We start from the raw sequence: 14,654 nt of genomic DNA, 5'->3' as shown, positions 1-14,654 counted from the left end.
TGCAAATCAACAAAAAATGTGTCTTACTCCTATTTATATTGCTGCCAGTAGTGGACAGACTATAGAGGATATTGAAAACATAAGAATGTTGTTGTCACTTGATGACAGTGTTGATAAAGTTCCAAATATGGAAGAACTTTTGTATGATCTTAATATATCCAGCAACCTACATACTGGCAGTGGGTTAAAAAATAAATCACTTTTCATCCCCACTCTTTCTCCTGGAAACGTGATAGACTGTTTTTATAGAGCTGTCACTTCTGACCTCTATACACTAGAAGATAAATTACTGAACAGACCATATAGATCAAAAGATAACCTTTCTTTTGAGGAAAGAATTGCTCTCACCCAACTCACCAAATACTCCCACATGTTATGTTATGTTATGTTATACTAGTTTTATAGAGCGCACAGTTACTCAAAGTATCCCGGCGCTGCTACCAAAAAAGCCTACCTCAGAACCAGCTGAAGAATCAGAGCGTCAGGAGGAGAAAAAGGCATCAGAACAGTAGTGTTTTCAATTTCTTATTAACAACTGCTGGGTCTGAGACCATCCTGAGGGCAAGAGGGAGCTCATTCCAGGCTAAGCCAGCTTTGCGAGTGAAGGAACAGCCGCCCAGCCGGTGGCGTTTGAACCGGGGGGTCTGTATAAGGAATTGGTCAGACGACCGCAATTGTCTGGAGGGCGTGTACAAGGCAAAGTGCTTCTGAAGGTAGAATGGGCCCAGCCCATACAGAGCCCGTTGGACAATGGACAACATTTTAAATTTAAAACGAGACTCAACTGGGAGCCAGTGTAGGAGGCGTAGATGGGCCCCCACACTCTGCCTGGGAGAAAGTCCCAGCAGAAGTCTTGCTGCCGCATTTTGGACTACCTGCAACTTCCTGGTAAGATAACCCGGACATCCCACCAGGAGAGCATTAGAATAGTCGAGCCGGGAGAGGATAAGTGCCCGGACAACCGTTTCTTTGGCACCAGCTGGCAGGAGAGGGAGAAATTTCTGCAGCGTTTTTAAGATGCCAAAGCAAGTCCCTGTGAGTTTCTTAACGTGAGTCGCAAAATTAATGTTCTCCTCAAACCAGACCCCTAGATTTTTTGCTAGTCCCTTGTCAGACTGGGGGGGCGGAAAGTGAGATGGCCAGAGGGTGACTCTAAAGTCCGCAGGGAACCGGCCAAGCAAGAGCACCTCGGATTTCTCTTCATTGCACTTAAGCTGTGCATTGGACAGCCAACGAAACACTGAAGAGAGACACCGCTGCACAGTGCTGACCGAGTCCTCACCCCTTTTCCAGGTAAACAGTAACTGCGTGTCATCCGCATGAGCCATCACCTTAGCCCACAATGACTCCGCCAGGTAAACCAGGGGAGTCACGTAGATGTTGAACAAAAGGGGGCTAAGGGAGGAACCCTGCGGGACACCAGGGGAAAGAGGAGTGGGCTCCGAGGCGCACGGTGGCAGCCAGACCTGTTGCGACCTGTCCTCCAGAAAGGATCTGAGCCAACTCCAAGCAGTGCCAGCAATGCCGATGGCAGTGAGCCGCTCGAGTAGGAGAGAGTGGGGAACTGTGTCGAATGCCGCCGAGAGAACCAGCATCACCAGAGCTGGTCTCCCGCCGGCCTCCAAACAGTCCTGGATAGCTTCCGCCACCTCCAACAGTGCTGACTCCGTGCTATAGGAGGCACGGAACCCCGATTGCACCGGGTGGAGCAAACCCGCCTTCTCCACAAAGTTGGTAAGGTGCGAGGTGACTGCCTTTTCGCATACCTTAGCCAAACTAGGCAGCAGAGAAATGGGTCGATAATTGGCCGGAAGCGCCGGATTAAGGGTAGGCTCCTTGAGCAAGGGGAGTAAAAGTGCCTGCTTCGAAGAAAGCGGGACACATGCCTCCCGATGCGACTCGTTAATCAGGATATTGAATTCCGGGTTGATCGTGTCGGCCAGTTCGGCCAACAACCTGGCCGTGCAGGGGTCCTTCGGGGAGCCCGATTTCAGTGCTCCAAGGATTCTGCGAGAGACCAAGAGGTCTATAGGACAAAACGCCAAGAAGGAATAACCTGGATCCCTCTCCGGAACATACAGTCGAGTAGTCAGGGTGGGATTAGAATTTTTCGGAAAAGAGTCTTGGATATCACAAATTTTTACCCTAAAATGATTGGACAAGGTGTTACACCAATTATCCGAGGGGGGAGCCACCACCTCCTGGGCACGGGGTGTAACGAAACTCTGCACAATTGCAAAGATTTCTTTAGCATTGTTATTCGCCCGATCGATGCGAGTGGCAAAATGCTTGCTTTTTGCCGTAGCAATGGCTAGGTAGTACATTTTGTGTTTGGCTCTGAGCGCCTGTTTGGCGATAGGACTGTAGCTGCTAGCCCGCCAAGCTCTCTCCAAAATCTTGCAGTCATGCTTGAGAGCCTTCCAGTGGCGTCACTAGGGGGTTGCGGGGGGTGCGGACCGCACCAGGTGACACCATCTCAAGGGTGACACCGTTACGCTGCAGCCTCACCTCACCTCTGCTCTGCTTTGCTTTATAATGAACCCAGGGCCTAATGAAACGTTGAAACTTTTATGCTCAGTAATTCTGATGCTCACTTTACGTGATGTGCGTCGGGTTGCCAAAGAAACTTTTGTCTTCAGAATTTCTCTGATATTCTTAGACCGTGTGTGCGCGAATAAGGGTTTGTGTGTGAAAAGAGTTTTGAAATAGGCTTCTTGGTCCAAAACTTCCCATCTGCGTGAAATGTTTTGTTTCTAATTTGGCAGCCTGGTGAGAGAACTTCTACACGATAATGTCTCTCTTTTGCTTCTGGATCTTGATGTCGATAACAAATATTTGCTGTTTTCTAAGTTGGGCCGAATCCAGTATTTCCCGAAAATATCCTCGTTTTCTTTGCATTTTGGTCATTGAAAAACACGCAACTGAAAACATTGGTTGATTCGCTATATCATGTTTTGATAATATTGTACAATCTGATTTGATTCGTCAATCATGCACTGTTTTGTTGTCGCAAATATTTAATTGTGAATATATTAAAACAATGTAATCACTAATCTGATTTACAGAGTCTTTGTTGAATTTATGTTTAAGTGATTAATTATTGTGTTGAAACCTTAGGGGCTATTTGCTGTGCGCTTCGACAGAGCACGGAATTGTCTTCGTACCCATTTGAGTGACAATCTTTAGGAATCTGCATGCACCATCTCACCCCCTGCCTGCACGGTGCAGGCAGGGGGTGAGAGGGTGCGGGCAGAGGTTGAGATGGTGCAGGCAGAGGGTGAGATGGTGCAGGCATAGGGTGAGATGGTGCAGGCAGAGGGTGAGATGGTGCAGGCAGGGGGTGAGATGGTGCAGGCAGGGGGTGAGATGGTGCAGGCAGGGGGTGAGATGTTGCAGGAGGAGGGAGAGATGGTGCAGGCGGAGGGGGAGATGGCGGAAGGGAGATGGTGCAGGCAGGAGATGGTGCAGGCAGAGGGAGAGATGGTGCAGGCAGAGGAAGAGATGGTGCAGGCGGAGGGGAGATGGTGCAGGCGGAGGGGAGATGGTGCGGACAGAGGGAGAGATGGTGCAGGCAGAGGGGATATGGTGCAGGCAGAGGGGAGATGGCGCAGGCGGAGGAAGGGATGGTGCAGGCGGAGGGGAGATGGTGCGGACAGAGGGAGAGATGGTGCAGGCAGAGGGAGAGATGGTGCAGGCAGAGGGAGAGATGGTGCAGGCGGAGGGAGAGATGGTGCAGGCGGAGGGGGAGATGCGGGAAGGGAGATGGTGCAGGCAGAGGGGAGATCGTGCAGGCAGAGGGAGAGAAGGTGCAGGCAGAGGAAGAGATGGTGCAGGCGGAGGGAAGATGGTGCGGACAGAGGGAGAGATGGTGCAGGCAGAGGGAGAGATGGTGCAGGCAGAGGGAGAGATGGTGCAGGCGGAGGGAGAGATGGTGCAGGCGGAGGGGGAGATGCGGGAAGGGAGATGGTGCAGGCAGAGGGGAGATGGTGCAGGCAGAGGGAGAGATGGTGCAGGCAGAGGAAGAGATGGTGCAGGCGGAGGGAAGATGGTGCGGACAGAGGGAGAGATGGTGCAGGTAGAGGGGATATGGTGCAGGCAGAGGGGAGATGGTGCAGGCAGAGGGAGAGATGGTGCAGGCGGAGGAAGAGATGGTGCAGGCAGAGGGGAGATGGTGCGGACAGAGGGAGAGATGGTGCAGGCAGAGGGAGAGATGGTGCGGGCAGAGGGAGAGATGGTGCAGGCGGAGGGAGAGATGGTGCAGGCGGAGGGGGAGAAGCGGGAAGGGAGTTGGTGCAGGCAGAGGGGGAGATAGTGCAGGCAGAGGGAGAGATGGTGCAGGCAGAGGAAGCGATAGTGCAGGTGGAGAGGAGATAGTGCGGACTGAGGAAGAGATGGTGCAGGCAGAGGGGATATGGTGCAGGCAGAGGGGATATGGTGCAGGCCAAGGGGAGATGGTGCAGGCAGAGGATAGATGGTGCAGGCAGAGGGTGAGATGGTCCATGCGGTAAGTCGTGAGGGGGTGACACCATGAGTTACCCGCACCGGTTGACACCAACCTTAGTGACGCCACTGGAGCCTTCAGCTCCGAGGTAAACCAAGGCTTGGAGGGGGTCTCTCTCCCCAGTTTACCGGAACCCGGTGGCGAAAGGGTCGTAACTGCATCGCTAATCCAGCTTGAGAATGTATTAACATTGTCCTGAAGGGTGCCCAGGAGGGTAGGGCGTGAGGACGCCAGGTGACTGCCTAGGAGAGCAGCATCCAACTTCCTGGCTGTGGGGGTGCGATGGCCCTGAGCTAATATGCGCTGGCGCGGGGCTCGCCATGAAAAAAATATCGGGAAGTGATCAGACCAAGTGATCGGGCGTGGCTTGCTGACTTCCAACGGGAAGTTGGAGCAGATAGGATCCAAAATATGACCCCCCTTATGGGTCGGATCCGTCACCCATTGGGAGAGCATTGCCAACTGGAGATTATCCATAAAGACAGCGGAATCGGTCGACTCCCCAGAGTCAAGATGTAAATTGTGATCCCCCAAGAGGAGATAGTTGGAGAACCTTAAGACTCTGTCCGCAATGGCATCACCACAAGCATCCAGAAATACGCCTGCTGAGCCCGGTGGGCGGTATATTAAGGAGCCACCCAATGTGAAATGGGAGGAGAGTTGGAGGTTAAAATCCAAGGCCTCACAGCCATCCCAAATGGTGGGAAGATCCCACTGAAGAACCCAGTGCTCTCTGTACATAATAGCCAGCCCCCCCCTCTCCCAATTGGGCAGTCGGTCCGATGGATTTTGTACCCCGAGGGGGTAACCAGAGTAACAATGGGATTAGAGAATGTGTCCAACCAGGTCTCCGTGATAAATAGGAGGTCTAGATCATTGTCCAGCACCAGATCGGCAATGTCAGCATGATGACGCCTCAATGATCGCGAATTGATGAGGCAGGCTTTGAAACTTGCCTGATGTAGGGGCTCGGCCCTCCGAGAGACCGGAGGGAGCTGAGTAGATGGTAAAAAGCCACAATCCAGACACGTCGAGACATTCTCAAGTCCTGCCGTGTTAGTATGATAGGAAGGGCAGCGCGAGCCTCTTAGGGATCTCAATGCAGTGCTGGAATATTGAATAAGCGAGCCAGTATGATGGATGGAATCGAATCCGAGGCGTGCCCTGTACCCTGCCTTGGCGCTGACGGGCGCAGACGGGCTTGCCTTAGGCACGCCTTTGGCGCGCCATCGGCACGCCCGCTGCGCGTACGGCACAGACACATTTAAATAGGGAGTGGCCAGTGCTGGGGAGAGGCGTGCAACAACTGGACCGCTGACCGCGCCAAGCGCGAGTCACGTCTAAAATGGGCGCTACCCAGCTGAAAGTAATGTCAGGAGTGCTGCGGAGCCGAGGCAAGAGGGAGCAAGCCCAGGGCAATGCTGAGCACATAACAATCTAAGAGGCGGACAAGGGAGGGAATATTGTCCTCATGGACAATGAATTCTACTTGGGAGAAATAGGGAGACAACTATCCGATGAGAGATCATACACCAAAATGTCTCATAACCCAACACCAGATACAAACAATCTAATTGAGAAAACTCTTAGATTCTGGTTAAGTGCAGGACTTTTGTCTGATTTGGAATTCAAGTATTTGTTTAACTTCACTCCTAGGGCAGCATATATATATATATGTACTGCCGAAGATTCATAAAAACACGACCAGGCCCCCGGGTAGACCTAATATTTCGGGGATAGGTGGGCCCACGAACATATATCTGAGTACATAGATATTTTTCTTAAATCCATAGTGAGACAACTACCGGCCTTTATAGAAGACACAAAAGATCTTCTAAACAAGCTTGAACAATTCCCTTAGTCTGATGAATATACTCATGTGGCAGTGCACTGTATACAAGCATTCCACTTAAAAGAGGAATGGAGGCACTCACATTTTTTTTGTCCAAACGTGATGCGTCACTCTATGACCACATAGGATGTTGCTTGAACTTACCAGGCTCACACTTGAGAACAACCATTTCCAACATTTACATACCTGGTATAGACAACACACAGGAGTTGCAATGGGGGCAAATTTTCGCCATCCTTTGCAAATGTATATATGGGCTACTACGAACTACATCACTTCTGGAGAGATTGTCCCCCTCACTTGATTAATAACATCATATATTGGGGGCGATTTATAGCTGATGTGCTACTCATTTGGAATGGTGACAAATACATCACTAATTAATTTTGTTCTCTATCTAAATAAGAATGACTACAACCTAACATTTACTCATAATTCTGACACACACAATATCGACATCAACTTCTTGGATGTTACATTATTTGTTCAGAATGGGGTCCTTGAAACTAAAATATTTTGCAAAACCACGGCCTGCAATTCAGTCCTGCATTCCACCAGTGCTCATCCTGAGACCCAGATCCGGACCATTCCCTTTGGAGAAATGACCTGGATTAGAAGAAACTGTAGCACTGAACAAGATTTTTCTAATGAGCTGACCAATCTCACCACTCGATTTCAGAAAAGGAGCTACAAAACAGAAACATTGATGAAAGCTGCAACCAGAATTAAGAGAGCCAAACAAACTGATCTTTTAAAGATCAATGAGAGGAATAAGGGTGATTCTACTAACAAACGTATAGCTCTAATTACACAATACCATTCACACAGTAATGAGCTATACCGCACTCTACATAAACATTGGCACCTCCTCAAACTTGATCGGGATTTGGATCCGTATATTAACAACAAGCCGCAGCTTACCTATAGAAGGGGCCGTACATTGAGGAACATATTGTGTTCCACGCCTAAGAGCCCCTCCGTGGATTCAATTCAGACTTGGCTACCTCCTACACCAAAGGGATTTTTCAAATGCACTATGTGCAATGTCTGTCAATTTGCCTTAAACAGAACAGCCAACTTCAGTTACAACACCAAACAAGTACATTATGTGCAAGAATTTATAAACTGCAATAACAAACATGTATAGTGTGCCAGTGTAACAGCATTTATATAGGTAGCACGATTAGACCGCTCAAAGAGCGCATTCAAGAACATATTAGAGCTATACGAAACAACAATCCTAACTACCCACTAGCGGTACACTACAATGCCGAACATAAGTTGTCTGAGGTACTTAATATTAGGTTTCATGCCATTGCAGTTTTAAGAGATGAAGTGGTGACAAAAAACTAGCACTGAGGAAACTTGAAGCACAAAGGCTCATCAGATTGAGAGCAGTTGATCAAGGATTAAATACAGAAGAAGAAATGCATGTTTTTCTACGCCAATAATAAGTGAAGTGTATCATGTTCATTACTATTCTTATCTTTATTCTAATTGGTATCTGACGTCACAGTTATCATGTTTCCAATGCAATGGATCTTTATGACAATTTGTGCATATATAATGAGACTCACATATGTTATATATCTTTTCCAGTCTGATGTTCATGATACAGATATTTCTACTAAGTACAGGATGAGTATTATACAACTCGTTGATCAGCTGTTTTTATTATCTGCATTTAATAGTCTTTGTGTATGATTTTTTTTTCTGTGTTATTCTTAAGAAGCAATTTTCTGTTATGAAAATTTGCTGCGTACATTAGAGACATTGCGTTTCTCGCTCTCAATACAAACATTTTTGGTAATTGTTCATAGTGTATAACAAGATCTAGTGCTAACTGTGCTATGTCAATTACACTATATATTGACGTTTGACTGTTAATTATATCATATTACATCTCATTCTTATTTTTTATGATACAGCTAAACGTGATTTTGTAATCTACTTTGAAAGATATAGATATGGTGATTTCCTCAACACACATGAGGGTTCCAAATCCGGCAATTATTACACTACTGTTATATTCCATTCTTATTGTTGTTGATATGACTTAATGTGACGTGGTATTATACTCTGATGATTATAGACATGGGGGCATCTTGAACACACATAATGTTTCCAGTCTGACAATTGTTGCATTACCTATATATTTCTGTTTCTGATGTATACCCCCTATTTTGTTATATTTTTTCTCCCTATTTTTACTCATTTCTCCTTTTTCATTCACCACTAACTAGAATAACTAATACTTCCCTTTTAAATAATCTAAACACCTCCTGTTTTGTGATTCTCATCTAAGATGTTTTTGGTGGTATGGCATCTTTCGGTAGCTCTTGATATATACTTTCTAAAGAGCCACAAATATGTAATAAGGGTATATTTCATTCTTATCCATATTCTTTCATAATGATTCAGTTATGAATACCCTTGGCCGGTATTATCTAGTATTTCGCTAATACGTTACTCATACCCTGCTTGTCGGCAATTTTGCCAATACGTTTCTCACATTTAGCCTTTTGGCTCTTTTAACCGTGTACCTTCCATTCATGTGAATAGGGCTGGGTGTCCGTTTCCCTTTAGAATTCTATCGACTTATGACAATACACAATATCCTTATCGGTTTTGTTTTTTAACTATGTCTCTTTTATTAGAGTACTTTAATTTATGAGATTATGCAGCTTATTGCCAGTTTCTATGCACTTACACCGCCTTAATATGGCGTGCTTTTACTCTGTAGACCATCATTTGTTTTGCTTTTCTTACGTGGCTCGAACCTTACCCCAGGCGATGTCTCACGGTCCAATAATTTGGTATTTAAGAAAGTGGCGATGGACTAACAATTCTTAGTCGCGTTATCATGCGTGCAGACTGCCATAACTCTGGGTACGTTTTCTACACAACGCTCGTTGGGTCATTCAGTATTTGTATAGTGGAGCAGTATTTAGGCTTGGGGATGGGCATTTTAATAATTCACTTGCATTTGGCTTCATTTAGATTGCGGTTGTGGCTTTTTCTCTTATTGACACGACTACTACTACTACTAGTAGTGAACAGTTCGTCCTTTACGTCGCCGGACGGGCAAATAACGAGGAATTAGGGTATGTAATTTTAATGACACCTTGGATTGTTACCCATCCACATTCAGTATTAACGCACCGGCCTTTATAGCAACAATGTGTTAATTTGTTTTTAATATTACTTTTTATAGAGTTTAGATGCTAAATGCTTCGGTCCTTACTTTATCCACACCTTCACATATTGTGGGTGAGTTTTCTTACTGACAGTATTTATTGGTTCTATATCTTAACCTTTAGTTTTCTGCATTAACACTTTTTATGTTTAGGTTACATGCAATAGGCAACGTATGGTGCTGCTTTCTCTTGTATCCACTAGACAGGCCGCCACCCCCCAGACCCACATTGGGTTTTGTCTATCTGCTTTCTTCAACAGGGCATTGCTTACTTGCATGTGGTTGAGGTGGGCATTTCATACATGCTTAGTTCGCCAGTTATGCTTGGCTCAATTCTAGGGTGGCCTATTGTTCAGGGATTTAGTTTGTTTTGTTTTGCAATACATCTTTTTCTTGTCCTAACCTGTTTGTCAAAACGACTGTAGTTTATATTATATTTTAGCACCAAGGGCTCAGCATTCGCTTTCAGTGAGCGTTTTTTACATGTTTTTTGACACTGCTTTTTGATGCTTAACTGCTACTCACAATAATATATAGAGCAATTCTAAACTCACGCTTTCTTTTTAGAAATACATCGTGATCACTATATTTGGCCACTGCTTAGAGGTTTCCCCCTCCAGCGGCATCTGAGAGTTGCCCCATAATAACTTTATTCGTTCACTGCTTAGAGGTATCCTCCTCCAACGGCAACTGAGAGTTGTGCTCCGGGACATTTTTACTGTTCAGGTGAGCATACACAACAAAACTTCTTGTACTTACCTATGCCGAACCCATGGCAACTCCTATTCTTCACTCCAATTATTTTCTTTTGTCTAATTAGATATATTTTTCCTACTCTTTCTTGGTGCTCTGCTGATTTTATATGACCACATTCGTTAATACGATAGAATTTTACATTGAATTTTACGGTATACAACCGTTACGACGCAACTTTTACTCCGCACTACCATTACAACGCGGGCATTACAACGCATGACATTACAACGCATTGCGCTGGGGGGCGCTCTAGGATAAGAGGTAAGTTTAATTTACTATCCAACACCTTCCCTAGGGTCCACGGGGACTGGAGTTAGAATAGTAAATTATACTTACCACTATCCAGCACCCCAAAGCGCTATGCGTTGTAACGGTATTCGTTGTAAATACCGCGTTGTAATGGTACGCGGAGTAAAAGTATGCGTTGTAACGTCATACATCCGAATTTTACATTAGATTTCTACTGACTGTTCCCTCCTGTGTTGTTTTGCTCTCACTTTGGTTCCTTTTAGATGACTAGGTTGGTTTGATATCACCACAACCAGTTACAACATTCTACAGTGATCCACCTACCCATTGAGGTTACAATACCACATCTTCATGTGACATTGTCGATTCCTATTCTGTTTAGGTGGGTTCTATTACGCTTATTCACCTTATCAAGGGTTGATTTCATGTTCACGAATATTATTCATCACTTTCCACCGCTGTTTTCAGCTTAGTGGGCTTTCGAATTTATATTATGATTTATCTAAAGTCTGGACTCCTTGTTACTTAATTGGTATCCTTCCATACACTACTTCAAATTCCTTTTTGTCCCTCTTGGCTATTTATATATCTAAAAATATTGGTAATACTCCCTAATGTACCGTTAATTTAAATCTATATCTTCGCTTTGGGTTCTTCCATTTTGTTTTTCGCCTCACAGATAATTGATCTTTTTCACACTCTTTGGTGAATTCTTTCTTAAATTGGTTCTCTTCTGCAAGTCACTTGATCAGGTTATTGTGCAACATGATCGGATGTCCCTTAGGGGTTATCATATTTGTGTATATTTATGTATTATTCTTATGTCCACAGCCTTGAGAAAGTCTTGGTACGGACTATGTACCGACGAAACACGTGTTGGCTGTTTCTTTGACGTTTGTGAATAAAAAGAAAATCATTTGCAAAAGGCCTCGGCTTGGAAATCTTGTCTCAAGAAGGATATCTTTCATGAAGAATGCTTATATTATGACTGTTTTAGTGAAAAAATTGTTGTGACTAACAGGTCATCTTTAATATTACTTTCAGGATAGTGCTTATTTGACCCTTTTTGTATATTTACTCTATGTTTCCTGTTTGGAATCACTCTATCCCCCACTCCAGGGATTCGAGCAAAAGGAACGGAGTTTGCTTCAAATATGTATTAATATTTGAGTGGAACGTTTTGAGGTAATGGTGCACCTCTGCCTTTGCTTGTCGCATTGACAGCTAGCATTATTTTGCCGTCTATTTTGCTTTGATGAACAAGTGATTGCAGCTACGGAAGCCATTTGCACAGCTGCCTTCGCGGCTTCATCAGCCAATGAATTCCCTGCAACGTGAACGCCATCATGTTGATGACTCAGTGTATGTTTCACGTGAGCCTTTTGTAGTTCTTGTCGTAACTGAACTACTTGTTCCCAAAGTAACTTATACTTGATTGTGCCACCTTTTGCATCTTTGAAACAGCTAGTTTTCATTGTAAGATTAAACGCAATAATATGAATCGCACACTATGAGTGTGGGGGATTCGCGATCAGTATTTTCAAGCGCCATCTTGAATGCTTGTAGTTCAGCTCGTTGAGCTGTACAATCTCCAAGAGATTGTGTTTTAGTGACCATTGGTCAGAATTTACCATCCTGCCAGCGACCTTTAACGATCGCGCACGCAGCACTATACGTTTGTTTACACCCAATAGCGGGCTGTGCTGATCCGTCAGTATAAATGATACATTCATACTGCTCTAGAGGCAGAATCTCAGTAGGCAGAGGACATTCATGTTCATATTGTAGAAATTCTTGTGTTTTCAAATAAGGGTCAAAAACGATTTCAACGTCTGTTGCAGCAGGAGAATTAACCCATTGTATCCATTTCGGATGTAAATCATTAGCATTTGGAATTATCGCTTTTGTCACTGCCTTCAAGGCAGGTACAGGAGTAACGACCATTATGTGCTTACCTTGTGCGAGGGCTCTCTCTTTTGCTACTGCAGTTTGAACCGCTGTCAGCATTTTTTCTGTTGAAGTGAATTTCATTTCTGCTTGTGTGTACAAATGGGATTTGTAAGCTATTGATACTCTTTCTCCTTCATTAAAGGTTAAGTACGTGAATCCGCATCTTCCTGGAATGATTCGGATCACTAAGTTGCGTACGTTTACGCGTGGCTGCAAATGTTTTGTTGCTAGCATGTCTGTTTGGACTGAACGCAAAAATTCTGTGTGTTTTTGAGTCCAATTAACTGTTTTAAAATCAGGTTTGAATAATTCGTAGAGAGGTTTAACCCTTTCTGCGTAATTTAGAATGTATGCTCTTCCGAAATTTAGGAAACCTAGAATTGACTACGTTTTTCAGCATTTTTGGAGGTTGGAGCAGCGCACACTTTTCTAAAAAGTTTGCTGCCAGGCTTTTTCCTTCACTTGATAACTCATATCCTAGGAAAAGGACGTTGAGGTGGGCAATTCGTGATTTTTTAAAATTAATTTGTACCCTTCAGAGGGGAAGCCCAATATTATGGTGTTCACTCTGTTCAAGTGCCTATCCAAGTCATCGTCTATAAGATAGATGTCTTCGACATATGATAATGCCTCATCATCATAGGTTTGTAGTAACTCTGTTACTCTGGCTGAAAATAACCCTGGACAATTTTTGAATCTCTGTGGGAGACGACAGAATTGACACTGTGTCCCCTAATTGAGAAAGCGGTCAAATACCTACTTTCTGGTGCAATGTTTTGACAGAAGAAACCGTTAGAAATATCTAATGTGGTTTTATATTTTTTACGCACAATGTTATTCATTAGTGCTGCACTGTGTGCATTTTCTACTGCAAAAGTTTTGCAACAAGAGTTTAGATGTCTGTAATCCAAAACTAGACGATATGTATTGGCTGGTTTGGAGACTGGAAAGACAGGATTATTCATAGACGAGGTGCATGTTTCAATCAATCCTTGGAGTTCCCTGACCTATGTTTTAGCTTCTTGCTTAACTGGGTACTACCTTTGTGCAGTTGGTTGATTTTTTAACTGGATTTTATGTTGAGGAGAATCCTCATCCCATTATCCCATTCAACATGATTTTAAGATAACGCAGGAGCCTGGGCTACTGCCCATTTCCTGGCATAGGTATATTATTTATGAATTGGAATATGATTGGAGAAATCTGGCATAATGAAGTCTTCGCCATGTTGGCACTCCCTGACAAATTCAGGTGTCCAGTCTTGTTCAGCTAGAAGAATGTCATAACCCTGAGAGAGCTTCTCCCAAAAGAGTGCTCTTATTTTTCTAGTTATGTCCCCCTCCATCCGGAGTGTTACTTCATATAACTTATGTGGGACACTAACCCTGGTATCTGCAATTTCAACTTAGATGTACTCATTCAAGTTCAGTGTCTCCAGATGATCCTTCAAGTTCTTGCGAGCTATGGCGACTTCTGATGCGCTGTCCAACATCATCTGAGCCCATTCCCCATTCTTGAGTTGTGTCCTCAAGATCCTCGGCATGTTTGATTTTTAGACCTGCTACCTTCTTCTTGGTGAATTGAGTTTTCCTATTTTTTGGAACGTGTTGATCCTCTTTGGACTTCACGCGTTCTTCCTTTTGTTCTGATCTTCCTCTTGTTTCAGATTCCTGTGAGGAGTTCTGAAAGGAACAAGAGGAACGTAATATGAATGCTTCTTAGACCGTAGTATTCTACAAAACTGCGAAGCTGCATCTTTTAGACTTGTTCTTCATCCTAAGTTTTCCCTAAATGGCATTCCTATTTACCGCTCACCTGGGCCAGTCACTGACTGGGCCATAAGCATGGGCGTAAAATCCGCTCCGCTCGCGGATTTTTCGGATTTTCGGCAAATTCGCAATCCGCGAACGCTCGCGAATTTGTCGAAAATCCATGAATCCGCTCGCGGCGGATTTTTTGCTTGGTTGCGGCGCGCGGCGTGGTGCACGGCGTTCACTTTCCGTCATTTAGCGTTTGCCGAGTTGTTTTTCTTTGCGAGTGACGCGCCATTTTAGATCTTGCTGCGTGTTCCCGCTGGAGTTTGGCGCCCGCGAATACGTAATCGCTGCTTGCCACCTTGCACAGCACACCTCGCGAGAGTTCACAATTGC

The sequence above is a fragment of the Lissotriton helveticus genome, chromosome 8, assembly GCF_964261635.1.
Source record: "Lissotriton helveticus chromosome 8, aLisHel1.1, whole genome shotgun sequence".
Taxonomy (NCBI): domain Eukaryota; kingdom Metazoa; phylum Chordata; class Amphibia; order Caudata; family Salamandridae; genus Lissotriton; species Lissotriton helveticus.
Note: the sequence above shows the minus strand (reverse complement) of the source record.